General features: G+C 38.5%; 1 long non-coding RNA gene across 2 annotated transcripts in view; it reads right to left on the bottom strand.

Moving 5' to 3' along the window:
* Positions 1-14,732, bottom strand: part of LOC135424734 (uncharacterized) — a 301,350-nt gene that overhangs the window by 234,493 nt on the left and 52,125 nt on the right. The window lies entirely within an intron of this gene.

Raw genomic sequence — 14,732 nt, forward strand, 5'->3', positions numbered from 1 at the left:
ATAGAGGTTTCTGAGTTACTGCTAATGTAAAGGGCACTCTGTGGGAAGGGGGCCTGCACTACCAGGGTTCAGTGAGGCCATGCATAGAGCAGTCAGTCTTTTTGTGGTTTTAAGCATTTGTCCTCAGATTTGTCAAAAAACATGCAATGCAGTTACACATGGTTTCACACTTTCCATTTTACAGAACCCGTTCTTTTAGGCACCACTCCTTGTGCTTGGAAAGCAGGGGGGCACAGAAAGATAGAAAAGTCCTTTATTGAAAGGGCATTTCTTGTGAATTTCTTACCCCATAGCAATTACCTTAGAAGAACACTAAATAGTCTGTAACAGAGAGGAGAAAACTGTTGGAAATCCTCATCTCAACACTTGTGGTATAAGCAAGTAAAAACCAAAATCACTAGTACTAGAAAATCTTGATGTAACCATTGTTCTGCACCATTACCAGCCTTAGAAGCAGGAGCATGACCCTATCTCATTCAAGCTTATAGTTTAGTCATTGGGGCACTGTGTTTCAAGAAATGAATGTGAGCTTTAGCTCAGCACTCAGCACTCAGAATCTCAACTTCTCCTTCCCATGTGAAAGCTGGACGTGTTCTCATCTGTTAGGCACACCCTCACTAATAAATAAATAAATAAACAGGAATTCAGGCTACAGCTATCCACTTGACAGCAACTGCAAGGGTCAAAGAAGTAGCCTTCTGTGAAGAACAGTCTTAGATTCATTGCAGAGGGGTTTTGCCTTCTCCATAGCATCAACACAATATGCTTGGATGCCAAAGAGCAATGTAGTCTGAGATTTATTGCAACTGGGGCATATAAAGCATAGAAAATAGAATTAGAGATGAGCCTTGGCTGTCCTCCATCATCTGATTAACTAAAATAAGACCAGAAGGAAATAACAAGAGGACTAGTTCAGAACTTCAGAGATATACCTGAAGGCCAGAGTAAAATGAACCTTGGGAAGGCTTCTTCTTGCAAGAGTTTTATCACCTGTTCTAAGAGCAGCTGGGACTTGCTAGCACCACACTTCCAGTTAGAAGGGCAGTAGAGATGACCAGTGCCTGAGATGCCGTACAAAAGCAGCTGCAATGTCTGTTTGCACATGTTAGGAAAAAGCTGAAAGTCAAATCTGCAAAGAAAGCCTGAATTAGTTCAAAAAATGATGTTACGGCAGGATATGCAGATCACAGAGTAAGAAACAGGATTTATTCTCCTCAATGTGTTCTTTCTCCATTGCAGCCTCATTCCTGTTTTTAACAGATGGCACATCAAGCATCTGTTGGGTGATCTTTCCTAACATTTAGCATTTTGGAAAATGGTTTCCTTTAAGCTAGCTGTTCAGGGAGGTACATGCAACAGTTGAAGTGAGTAAAAGCTACAGGCCTGCATTTCTGAGCTGCTCCTAGCTTATAAAGAAAACACTCTTCCAGTGAGGAAGGGTTAGAAGGGAATTGAGAATAAGGGAAGCAACAAGTGAAAGTTAATGAAAGTAGTTGTCCCAAAAACTTCAGAGGGGAAAACTCCAACAGCACTACAGCCATGAATAAAAGCAGAATAACTCATTGGAAAACCTATTAAGAAGACAAGCCTACAGAAGCTTATAGGCTGTAAAAATCCTATATAGAGAAGCTTTTGCAGTGTAGCTAAAGCCTTTGGTTAGAACAAAGGGAAACTCTCCACACTTCCGTAGAATTATGTAACTGTGGTAAAAAAAAAAAAAAAAAAAAAACCACAGTATGGAAAACACTTTTTGATGGCAATATATTACTGTTTTCCTATAAGAATTAGAGATCCTAGAGAGGTCCTTTGAAAGCAGGGATGTGGGTCTAAGCCAAGAAAAGTATGAACAGATACTTACTTTTCTGTCCATGCTTGTCTTGGAAGATAGTGACCCTTCCTGAGCTGTCTACAGTCTTAAACAGACAAAGGCAAGCAGAAGAGCAGACCAGAGGGAACCCAGTAATACATAAATTGAAACTGAGCACGGGCAGCAGCTGAGATTAAGATAATATTAAATTTGACTTCATTAGATTAGCTAATATGAACCTACTTCTTACTGTTTACTAAAATAAGAGTGAAAGGTTTCGATGCTGTGCATCAGAAACAGGCTTCAATTTCACAAATTCATTAACCAGACATCTTTAATTCAAATATTTTTATTTTAAAATTACACATCTTTTATTTAAATGTACGATATAAAAGACAAAAGGTCTTGCATTAAATCACAGTTTATTCATTTCAGTGAAGCTACTGCATTATGTAAATAGTACCTTTTGAAGCTAGAAAAGAAATTTCTACAAGGCCCTTCTGGGGTCCATTCTGATTTCCCAGGTATTTGTTCTATTTCTATATGCAACTGATGGAATTGCATAGAAATAAGGGTTTCTTTGTTGCTATTGATGCAAAAGGGAGAAAAATAACAAGTAACAAACAAGCAATGCAACAAAAGCCTCTAAATCAGGTACTTCAAAGAGTGTGGGCTGGATTCAGATGAGTTACTTCAGCACTGCAAAGGTACACAGACCAACAGGGTGACTCGAAAAACTTAAGCTAGGAATTTATGTTTCCCTTACAGTCAGTAGAAAGAAACAGATACTTGTAAAGAATAATTCTAACCATATAACGGAGGCAGTTCTAGCTCCAAACACTGATGAAATTCAACTCAGCCATTTCGCAGGGAATCAACAGAGTAGCCTATAAAGTACATTTAGTAATCAGAACACAGGCATACATCAAAATCTGGTGTACAGGCATGGAGCACCACCTATATTCTCCAGTGGATATCCCAAAAACAAAGCGCACACACTTATGAGGAAAGGTGCTACATCATTCTTTGGACTTGATGTCATCTGATGTAGATGTGTTCTTGCGGTGATAAGGAACAGCTGACATAGCTGGAGGCTCAGGACTTGTCTGCAGTGCAGAACTGAATATCTATAAGGGTGCCACAAAATCAGACCCAACGGTATTCCTCACGGATCCGTAGCATTGAAGGGCAGGTATTATCACACTTCCACAGCCCTCAGCTTGGAAAAGTATATAACCCAAGACCAGGTATGGCATCCCAGCATCTCCCAGATGCGATTTGAAAGAATGACTCCAAAACAGAGCTTGGAAATTAATGAGACAGATTGCAGTAAGCACATGCCAAAGCTGTGGAAGTGTTTTCCCAATGACAGTAACACAACCTACAAGAGGAGCATCTATCACTGAGAGTTTCCCTGCTAGGACTGGCTGCCTGAACAGCAGTAGCTGCTCTGCTGGAGGTGCTGACCCTTGACACAATTTAAAAAAACAGCTCAGTCTTGCCGCGTCAACAAGACTGATCTGCTGTTACGGACTTCTCAGAGCCCTCTGACCTTCCAATGAGGAAACAAATGTGACACAGTTCCAGAAAACCCCATTTGAACACTCTCCAGGGGCTGTTGTTTCGATTTGTACCAGTGCTCCAGTACAAGAGGCATGATGAGACCTTTGTCTTCAGAAGCAAATTAAGGAGTATTTTACCCCACCATTTCCTTTCCATCCTCTCAGGAACAAGCATGAGACTGACATGGATGATGAAACACAAGTGGCCATGCCAGGGATAGAACAAGGGAGTGTGAAATCCTTATTCAAATACTGCTATTTTCAACTGATTGCGTGACAAACACAAAAGAGAATCTCAGAACCACTCACAATAAACCTAAGAAACTTGGCAGGTTTCTCTGACACGTCTGGGAAGCAGCCTGCTGCCATAGTGATTCTACTCCTCCCTCAAATTGACTATGCTGGGAAGGAAGAAAAATTTGGAAATATAAACAGAGATCAGGAACCATTTGCAAGGGGATGTAACAAAAATCTCCTCTTTAGGCAGAACAAACGTGATTGTTTTCAGTGGGAAAAAAAAAAGAAAAGTATCAAAGTCCAGCAAAAACTTACTAGTTCTGTTTAAAACAGCACAGGAATACTAAATGTAGAATTGCTCTGTATTTGCTTCTGAAAGCCTATTTATAAGGGTGATTGGGGTGTGACCAGCATTTTTTCTTTTCCTGAAATGATACCTACTACTGCTACCTCAGAAACAGCTCTGAGTGAAAGAAGTGGGAGAATGTCAGGTGCCTGACATTTGGACTTTGATCCCAAACCTCATGTAAACCTTTTTGACTCATCTCCACAAGGGTGAGAGTAAAGTGCCTCAGAGTGGACTATGCTAGCATTAGTGAAGATGCATCAGTGCTGACAGTGAAGAAAAAAAGAATGTCTTGAAGCATGAAGGCAAGGCAACCATCTTTTTGATCCCCCTTCTGGTGTGAATCAAAGGGTGATGGGTAAGATAGGGATATCAGAAGAGAACTGAGAGTAGTCAGATCCAAAAGTCTGTTCATTTTTGCTTTCATTGTATTCTTTTTTTATTAATAATCTGTCAGTGAAGCTGAAGTTATTCTTTGGATCAAAATACAATTCAGCAGCTGTGAAAAGCACTATTTTTATGTCACCATCATGAAGTATCACCACCAATACGGACTTCTACATATATTAGATTTCATTTCCATGTTAAAAAACCATCTTAATTGGAGGGAACAATTTAAACTTTTGATTTTCTATAGAGCCTCATGATAATTATCCTGACATCAACACTTTAAAGGGGAAGGTCAAAAGTCAGAAGGCAGTCACATGTTATCAAGAATGTCCTCTAGATACTTAGTTTGCTAAGAGTCTTATCCTAATCCTTTCCAAGGTATTCCTTAATAACAAATCTGCAGAGAACCCTCTGCAGGAAACTTCCGTGCAGAACTTAATACCTACTCAAGTAGCTATTTATTGCAGAAAAGGCAGAATTTAAAAAAAAAAAATTCTTCTTTCATACACTGAGATTTTACCAATCTCTGTGAGTATCATTCAACATTGGATTTCAGATTTTTCTTCTAGGCAGCTTCCAAATTGTACTTTCCCAATACAGCATGAAATAACATTTAGCCTCTGACCTTCAGCCACAGAGACTCCTGGAACAGATAGCCTAATATGAGTGCTGCACAGCAAGATTGAAGGACACAGGCTACATCACGTGTGCAGCTTCCACATCCAGAATGAAGCAAGGAATGAATCCTTCTCTGTGTCTCCTCATGCACCACTCCCACCCCTCCTTTTTATTCTGGAACACTAAATTTCAAATATATCTTTGGGGGGGAAACCCACCAAACAAAAAGGATCATCAGACACAATATTTTAACTTGTTCTCAATTCTGGGAGAGCAACGCAAAAAAAAGTAGAAAGGTCTATAGGCCATCAAGAATTGGTTAAATGTAGCTGTGTTTATTTACTCTAACAAACCAAGTCTGTAGGTTTATTAAGAGAAGTAAGATTATAGAACAAAATTATACACTAGAAAAGAGGAGAGAGAGAGAGAGAGAGGATTTCATTGTGGATTATCATGATAGAAGAATATCTCAATTTAAAGGCAATCATAAAGAAAATATAGAAGTGGGGTCAAAAAAAACCCCTGCTTTTAGTCTAATTAAAGCAAGCCTCAGACCTGTGCTGTAATCAAATTTCTTCTCTTACTACCCTTGCAAATGAATAGCATATTGTTCAGATTAATGGACAGGAAAGTCAACATTTCCCATCAGTCACCACTGTAGCTAGATAACTGTCCCAAGTCATGCAGAATTACAAAAGGATGGGCTGTTTTCTTCCTGCTCTTACTGCACTGGTGAAACATCACAACGAGTCCCAAATATTGAGGATTTTAACAGTTCTTTTCTCCACGCCTTCTGCTTTTTTATATACATTTTTAATTAGGCAAAGAGGGGTAATGCAAATCAAATTAAATTATGACTATTAAACTGTATCTCTTGGGGAAGATTTTCAGCATGGTTAACAGGGAACTAGGCAAACTTCTCCTTTAGTATTAATGAGAGTTTTGCTCCAAGTTCCTCTGCAGTACAGTTCTGACAACTGCCTCTGCACCAACCAAACTCTTCAACTTGCAGTACATTTGTGCAAGCTTAGATTGGGCCTGTTAAGAACTGTGAAACGTGCATATTGCTCATTTGTTACTGCAGACATAGGCAGAGGCCCAGGTTGAATCCAGAAAGCTGATTTATTGTTAAAACAAGGAAACAGGTGTACAAGAGCTGTTATTGAAGATAATCTCGTAAAGCACAGATATTCAAGTAGCACAGGCGCTCTATCCAAGGGGCTCCAGAACACATCCTGCCTCTCTGGCAGCCCAGACATCCCCGTGCTGCTGCTCAGTGCACTCCCTTCTCTCCACAGCTTCTCCAGGATAAAGGAGGGTAAAGCAAGAAATTATGCCCAAGCAATGCTGGTGGTGGTACTGATCAGCTCAGGGACACTGAAGCCTCCTAGACAGTGCCAAGGGCTCACCATGTGTCTGCATCACACTCATGGAAGGAGGTTACGACAGGACTACATTTTTTGTTGTAAAAGAATTTTCTCCTATAGGAAGCCTAGGAGTTGTTGGCTTTTTTATTGTTGGGGGGGGGGGGGGGTTGTACTACACATAATTCATTACAGAAGAAAAGCAACTGCCAGAACTGCATTTTTGCTTATCCTGTCTCTATAAATGACAAGATTGCCAGCAAACAGTTTTGCTGGATGTTGATTTAGCCCTTTTTACTCACTTTTCCATCTTTGATTTTGAGAGAAGTAGAAAATAGGGAAATGACAAATTGGTATATGTTCCTCTTTCTGTCTTGAGCTCAGAAAAGACTTTAAAAAGGCCTCCAACTTTTTAGATATGATGACCAAGCAAAAGCACTTATGAAAACAAGCATGGTGTCAAAACCTACATGGAATTTATTTGCACTTCTGACTTTTTTTACTACATGCTATCTAAAGTTGTTTATCTTTTAGTAAGAGTAATATCAGAAGTATTTTAGAAAAAATATTTTTTTCAAATGAATTGAAAATTATTCATAGAAAGGACATTTTTTATTGTTATAGAATTTCCTAGTTAGATTACATTTTCTGCTTTTTGCATCTATCCAAAAGGGTATTAAAAATAATCTTTTTCACATCTTTAACATTTGCCTGGAAGAAAATAGACCTCCTTTTTCTTTTTTAATTTTAAGCTTGTATATTGCATAAATAAATAACAGTTCAAAAACACATCCCTGCAAGCAGGCAATAACTGAAACGATAGGTTGGTATAACTTCACATGCAATGTAGAAATAATTTATGTGAGTAGAGAGAATTGAACCTCAGAAGGAATAAAAAAAAAATAAATTGTAAAACTTGGAACCTGAACATACAACCTGAGGCACTCAGCTGTCTGCTTTGCTGGAAACTAGGAGTAAACAAATGAACCTAACACATAGGGCTTTTTACTGCTATCTCTTCGTAAAGAATACATTCCTTCCAAAACCAGCAAGAAACAGAAACGATCTGGCAAAAAGATGAAATCCCTTTACACACAGTGTTTACGCTGAAATTGCAGGCAATAAAGAGAATGTCAACTGCAGCAGCTCCAACCTTGTTTGTCACTAGATTAACTAGAGAGGCAACAAGGACAATGACTCAACCTTTCATGCCTATTAGGCTCCCTGTGAAAGGTCCTATTCACTCACCAGCTGGCATGGTGGAAAGCTATCTAAAGATGTGAACAAGCGCAAGGGGCAGAGGCAGCCCGGCCCCGCTGCAATCTAAAACCAAAGCTGCAATTAATTATATATGGAATGCGGCCAGGCCTCACTAGCATTGTAATCAAATGGGACCACACAGAGAAAAGAAAATCCTTTATCACATCACATACACTGCAGACAGACAGAGTTCTTGCAATAGAAGAGATTTTTTTTTTTTATTCTTCATGGTACTATTTATGTTGACAGCTTATGATGTGTTTATATCTTGAAACTTCGAGTTTGCTGTTTGTTTTATTTCTAACAAAAGTCTTATGTGCCTGTTTATCTATTCTTTTATCACCAAAATCAGCCACTTGAATTTTTTTCATATGTGCTTTTTGTCCTCATACTCATAGCAATAATTTTACACTATTCCAGTGCTTGTACCCTAGAGATATTAAAATCTTCAGGATCATCACTCAAACTGCTTGCAAATCACAAGTCTAACCTGGGAAATTCCTGATAGTCTCAACCACACATTGGCACAGTTTATAGAATTCAGGATGCTTTAGGCATGTTTCAGATGAGACCAGCTTCAGGTAATTTCCCCTTAGTGTAATTCTCCAAGACTGCACAATCATTTTTCCTTTGGGGACAATTGAAGGCAAAAAGCATGCCTTAAAACAAAATGAGGACAAAAGTGGCTGTGGACAGCCAGAATGATAGAATCCCATCAACATCATCCATGTCACGAAAGCAGCAGCATTCCCAAAATTTATCTGATATATGTAGTGCTAAACTTGTATCTTCCCATCATGACAATCGTTAAACACTATTACAGTACTATTTTGAGTCTGTAACCAAATTAAGACCCCAGGGTGTACTACCTGGCATACATATCAACATACATATTAAAGCTGAAGAACTTTGTAATCAGATAAATCAGATAAAAATCCAACCAAACAAAAACCCTCCCCCAAAATTGGGGGGAAAAAAAAAGGTCCTACATTACGCATTGCTTTTGCTTGGGCACGCAGGCAATTCATGGCAGGGACAGGAAGCAAAGAAAGCTGGTCCTAGGCAGGCATTTAACCCCATATGAATCCTTCTCTATCTTCATCACTCTTTGCTCATTATTTCTGTCATTTGCTTATTTTCTTGATTAATATCATTCCAATATACTTATTTAACCATCTAATTGCTATTCAGAGTGCAACACTAAAATCAATGGGAAACATCACTTAAATAGAAATAAAAATGAACTGCAGTCTTTGCAGAATAGGGTTATCTCAGGATGGGGTATTTCTTCAAGCTTATTTTTTACAGTGCCAATATGTCTTGGATTTTGAGGTACAAAAATATTGAACAATAATTTAACTGTTGTTAAGATGAATAAAAAATCACAAAGGCAAAGTGAGGTGTGTTAACAGCACAGGTAGTGAAGAGATGCATCTGGCTTTTTTACAAATTATACACAACAACCTTAAAAACCTTTAAAAAAAGATAACACTGCAACTGCCATTACTTATGCTGAAGATATGCATTCACTGTGCAAAAAAGCCATGCCATACTGGAAAGCACCAAAAGGCTGAACCAGATCCAGTTCAGTGCCTGTAGTATAGCTCTTGTTTGACTGCCTAGCGTTCTTCTTGTTGGCAGATGTTATTTTCATGAACTGTCACCATGTATTTTGACACGGAGGAGAAAGGGGCTGATTCAATGTGCATTCATGGATACAGACACTGCTAAAATATGCAGAGATCCAAATCCCCACAAAATACAGCACATAATAGAGCACCAATTAGCATCCCTCAGGAACGCTGGGCTTTTTAGGAGAAAAATGCATTACGTCTAAGGATGTTTTTGGGGGGTTGAGTAGATTTTCTATTTATTTATTATTTTTGCTTTATTTATCACTGATCATTCAGGGTCTTCATAAGGCCACAACATGTCAAAGAAACAACTTGAAAAGGAGAAAGGGAAGTTTAGACAATCAGGTCTGGCCATACCAGCACCCGTCTAAATCAAAGAGGAGTCTGGCCAATGAGGTACTACAAACAAGCATGCCCAAGCTTCTCTCTTCTGTGGATAGCCTCTATGCAGGTAGGTAAAAATATTATAAGCAACAATGAGCACAGAAAGGGGCACAAAAAAGGCACCTTCAGGAAGCCTAAAGCCCTGAGCCACAGCCGGAGCAACCGGCTCAGTACTTAAAAAACATTCATGATAGCAGAAAGGAGACACATAAAAGGAGCCTTTTGGCAGCAGCCTGAAATTGCATCATCTCTAGTGTACTGTAAAATTTGAACTTCTTAGAGTCAGAGAAATATAAACACCTCCACAGCATGACTGGGCAGCAAGTGCAGGTGCCTCCCATCACGTGGGGAAAGAGACTCATACCCCAAGCACAGCTGAGTGCACTAAAAGGAGCCCCAGTAAATAGATCTTTTGTTTAGTTGGTTTTTAACCTCATGCTGGGTATTACTGGAGCAGACCAGGTTCCCCTAGCTGTGCAAAATTCTTACTTTAAAGAAAGTATCAGCACCTTTCATCGATGGAAAATGGCTAAGGGCTATATTTTCAACATGATGTCAAAAGAGTAAATAAGCACCAAGTGGGATTTTAAGATGCCTGTAAGTACTTCAGACTACAGATGATTACGTGGAAAAGGGAAGCAAGTACTGTAAATACTGCATAACTAATAATTTGAATCCGTTTTGGTGGATTTGAAGTACATGAAGGAACTGGATATATCAGCTGGCCACTGTAATCCTCTCCTCAGGGGAGCAAAAGCAACATTTTGACCATGTAAGTATCTATTTATACATATGAACAGACACACACACATCTTTCAGTCCTATTAAATTGGACAACCTACAATATAACTTGAAAAACACTTTGAGAGCAGTTGTCCACTGATTTGGGCAATAGAGGAGGAACAAAAGAACCAAAGAAACAAAAGCCCTGTGTAGGACGCAAACATTTCATTTGTAAAGATTGAAACATTGTCACATTCAGCTGGACCACTTGAGTTTAGAAAGCAGAAACTCACATGTCCTACTTTAGGATTTAAACTCTCAATGAAGTCAAACATCAGATAAGGATATCATGGGCAAGTGTAGCCCAATCCAATGTCTTGCTTTAATTGAAGAAGGTAGGAAACCCACAAGCAGCTCAATAGAACGCCAATATGGGACTTGGCTGCTTTGTACCTCCTGAATTTGTAACAAGGACCAAACTGTAAAAGGAAGCATGACTGTGCAAGGCAAGTCTGATAGAGATGGGGGATCAGGGAGAGGAAGGGTGGTAAAATGCTGGAACTTAACACCAAGTCTAAGAATTTCAGACAATTGAAGACACCACAGTTTGGCTGCAAAAGTCCCATTTATATTGAATTCCAGTTTCTAGAATATAAAATTAACCATTGTGCCCAATAGTCCCGTTTGTCACACGGGATGTGAAGCTGAATTGGAAACACTGCAGTCTAAGGCCATTTATACTGCTGGCATACAGCAGAATGCCTCTCCAGGCAATTCTGCAACATTTTTAATTGCTTTTAATTCACAGTTATTTAATAGTTTCCATTATTCTAAGAAAAAGAACATGCAAAATCTGTGAAGACTGAAAGAAAAAAAATAATAGGCTGTTCTACTTTGATAATACACCTTAAGGTATTCTGCCAGCTCCACTGGTGACAGTAATCCTTCCTCTAGTTTTCCTTAAAATGGTGATTTTTCTTTAATCAGAGCAAGAAAAGTCTGTTAGTGCTTCACAGCAATGTTTACATAGAATTTGCCTTCCTTGTGCCCCACAGAAGTTACTTTGGGAGCACAGAGTGGTGAATACCTCGGGATGCAAAGCACCCAGCTCCAGCGGAGGGGGACTCTCCTCCCACCCGGCAGCGGCTTCCCATCTGCACACTGCAGTGACTTACTGGCATTTAGGAGACCAGTACAACCACCTCTGAATAACGTGTTTATAATATCTAAAGAAGAAGAAAAGAAGTGTCAATGAGAAATCAGCTCATTGTCATCTCATTTTTTCCACATATTCAGTTATTTGTCATCTGCTTGTGTCTTTTGACTGACAACATTCATGCCAGCTGCTCACTGAATGGGAGCTTTCCAGCACGCCTAAATAGACTGTTTGTCTTCATTAGCGCTTTGTGCAAATTCATTCAGCTAGGACTTACAGACTGTCATTAGGCAGGTCCAATCTTTCAAGTTCTGCTGCCACAGTCCAAGATGTTTGTTTTAGCAGACTTTCCCTTGCTTTTATTTCTTTGACACAGGACAACCAAGCTGGTTTTGTTGTTGTTGTTGTTGTTGTGTCCCATCACTGCACTTTCCAAGCATATTTCCACACTGCACTACAAGGGGAGAGGGGAAATGCACACACACTACATCTCTGGGATAACAGGTTTCATTGTGTTGTATTTATTTGCTTTCCACTTTTCTTTCATAAAACAATTTAGTAACGAGTCCTTATCAACTAGATGACTGAACACTAAGGAAAAGAGACCTAGCCTTTGATTTTTCTGCACTGGGAGACTGATGAGATGACATTATAGTAAGTGGATAAAAATTGCACATAACCTCAGTAGCTGAAGTTAAATGAAAATGATTTTTAAAGTCAGGGCAAGATTACTGTTGTATTTCAAACCAAGAATCCTTGTCTTTCAACATGGTTGGGAAAGGATATGCAAAGCTGGAATCAGGCTTTAGATGCCAGAGGATATTCAACAGAAGCAGCAGCTGTCATTTCTTTGCATTATTAGAACCACAGAGAAGCCTTTTTCTCAACAGCAATAACAGATCCTTCTTTTACTTATTCTCCTTTTAAGGGTTGGATCACTTACTCCTACCTATAAGCATGGTCCTCTGGCATCAAGCTTTTGACTACAATTTACCACCTTCTTAGACAATTCATCATAGGAAATATATGCTAACCACAGGATATATATTATGCATTTTCCTTTCAGGTGTTGCTCTTCAAAATGTCTGACTTCATCCCAGTTCCAAAGCGTTACCAAGAGAAAACAGTCCCTCAGGATGCAGCAAGTCTGCTATTGTGCTCTATATCTGCATGAGACAGTGGAATTTGTTCAGGAGTAAAAATTTATTTTCAAACTATCTGCAAAAACATTTCAGCTTTCATTTAGCTTTGATTTTAAAATAACTAGTTCTAGTTTTATGATTTTATGGTTGTGAAGAGAAGTTTGAGAATATCAAAGCGTGCTCAAAGTCATAGGTAAAGAAAAAAAATACATATTTTGTGACACATTTTCAAGGAGGGTCGGCATAAATTACATTCCATTGAGAAAGAGAGTAATGGTTTAAGTATTTCTGAACCTTACTGTCAGTAAGGTTCAGTATTTCTGAACCTTATTCAGTAGAAATAAAAGAGAACTTAAGAGGCTCTTCTAGGAGATGACAAACACAAACTAGTTCTCAGAGAAAGCTGGAAATAGTCAGATCATTCTTAATAAATGAAAACATTTACTAGCAAAGGTAGATTTTCTAGAAGAACAAAAGCATTCCAAGAGTTCTCACACACAGCCTTTAATTTTTTTTTCTTTATTGTTTTTAACGGCTTGGAAGTTTTTTATTGGACTTTCAGAAAGCACAGCCTGATTGTTAACAATAGTCTCTCTCTTTAGTCTAGTTTAAAGTTCACAAATTAATGCATTCATCAACAATCAAGCCATCTACAAGTAAAAGACTGAAAATGGGTTTCAACAGGAATCTTTATGTGAGTAAGTCTCCATATACATTAACATCTGCATCCGAAAGCTCGGGATAGATGCTTTCAATGCTAGGTATAATGCCTCATTAACATTTTCTTTCAAATCACTTAGCCTAATTGAATACTTTTTCTTCATTTGATTTACTGCATGTTAGACATAACCATGCTTCTCGAAGGCAAAAAAAGTAAGACCTTGTCAATTAAAGAGATAAGGTAGGTACACCCTGAATGAACTAAAGTTCTTCAGAAAAACAATAATAGCAACAGATTGTATCTATGTGAAAATTAAAGCTACATTGGTATTTTTACTTGTGCAATTCATTCAATTTTTGTTCTGGCAAAAGGTTTTGAGTTAAAAGCTTAGCATTATTAAACGGCAGGATCACTTGAACACTGACAGCAGAAATGCAAGCTTCTATGCAATTTCCTAAGCTGCTGTCTACTCTCTTTTGAAGAGACTGTCTTGGAAATCAGTTTTCTGTATTTCTCATTTCCTGCATGAGTTCATTTTAGAAATATCATTACATTTTTTAATTCATATCACAATTTCAAATTCCTTTATTTAATCATCAAGAGGTATGACCAGCAAAAGCATGAGCTTCCTATCGCTAGTCAGCAGTATCAGACCAGCCTTGTCAGCTCTGCACTGTTTTAGTCCCATCCTACATGCAGTTGGCACATGGCAGTTTCTTTGAAGATCACCACTCTTTCTTTACTAGGGATAAATTACACCTGCAGAATTCAAGCTTTCACTGCATAACCAAAACCCAAGAAACCTTAAAATTTTTGTCTCCTATGATTATTAATCTCTGCAATCTTATGTAAAATACTGAAAGAAAAAGGAATCACTTCCTCCAATCACAAAGGAAGGCTGTGCTTTCTCCCAGAAGAAATACTGAGGATATATTCATGTGAACATTTTGAAAAACAATCTCTGTTTACTTTCACTGTCCACCTGGAAAATGACCAGAAGAACATAACACTGACTAAAACTTCCAAGAACTCATTAACCCTATAATTATAAGTGAAAAAAATACAATTACTACTGCTCCTAACTTATTGTGCTATGTACTGGGTTGCACTGTACAATGCCTAGAAAGTTTGATAAGGGCAATATATAAAACTATCAGCTCATACTGAGCTTCTTTGCTCCATGCGATGGAGTTGTCCTGTTGAGATAACATTACATATTGCCCCAATAAGCCTATATTTTCAATATAACCACATGTAAATGCTTCAGCACAAGGAGAATATTAATTATTATGGCATGTTAATGAATCTGGAAGCACTTTTCCAGAGAGTATTTCCTACAACTGCTTTTCATGTTTCCCCACTCCTTATGTGAATGCCATTTTGCCTAACCTAGTGCCAAGCCATTCTGGTTGCCAGCAACAGCTGCACTCACAGCACCATCCTCTAAG

The sequence above is a fragment of the Pseudopipra pipra genome, chromosome 1 (genome assembly GCF_036250125.1).
Source record: "Pseudopipra pipra isolate bDixPip1 chromosome 1, bDixPip1.hap1, whole genome shotgun sequence".
Taxonomy (NCBI): domain Eukaryota; kingdom Metazoa; phylum Chordata; class Aves; order Passeriformes; family Pipridae; genus Pseudopipra; species Pseudopipra pipra.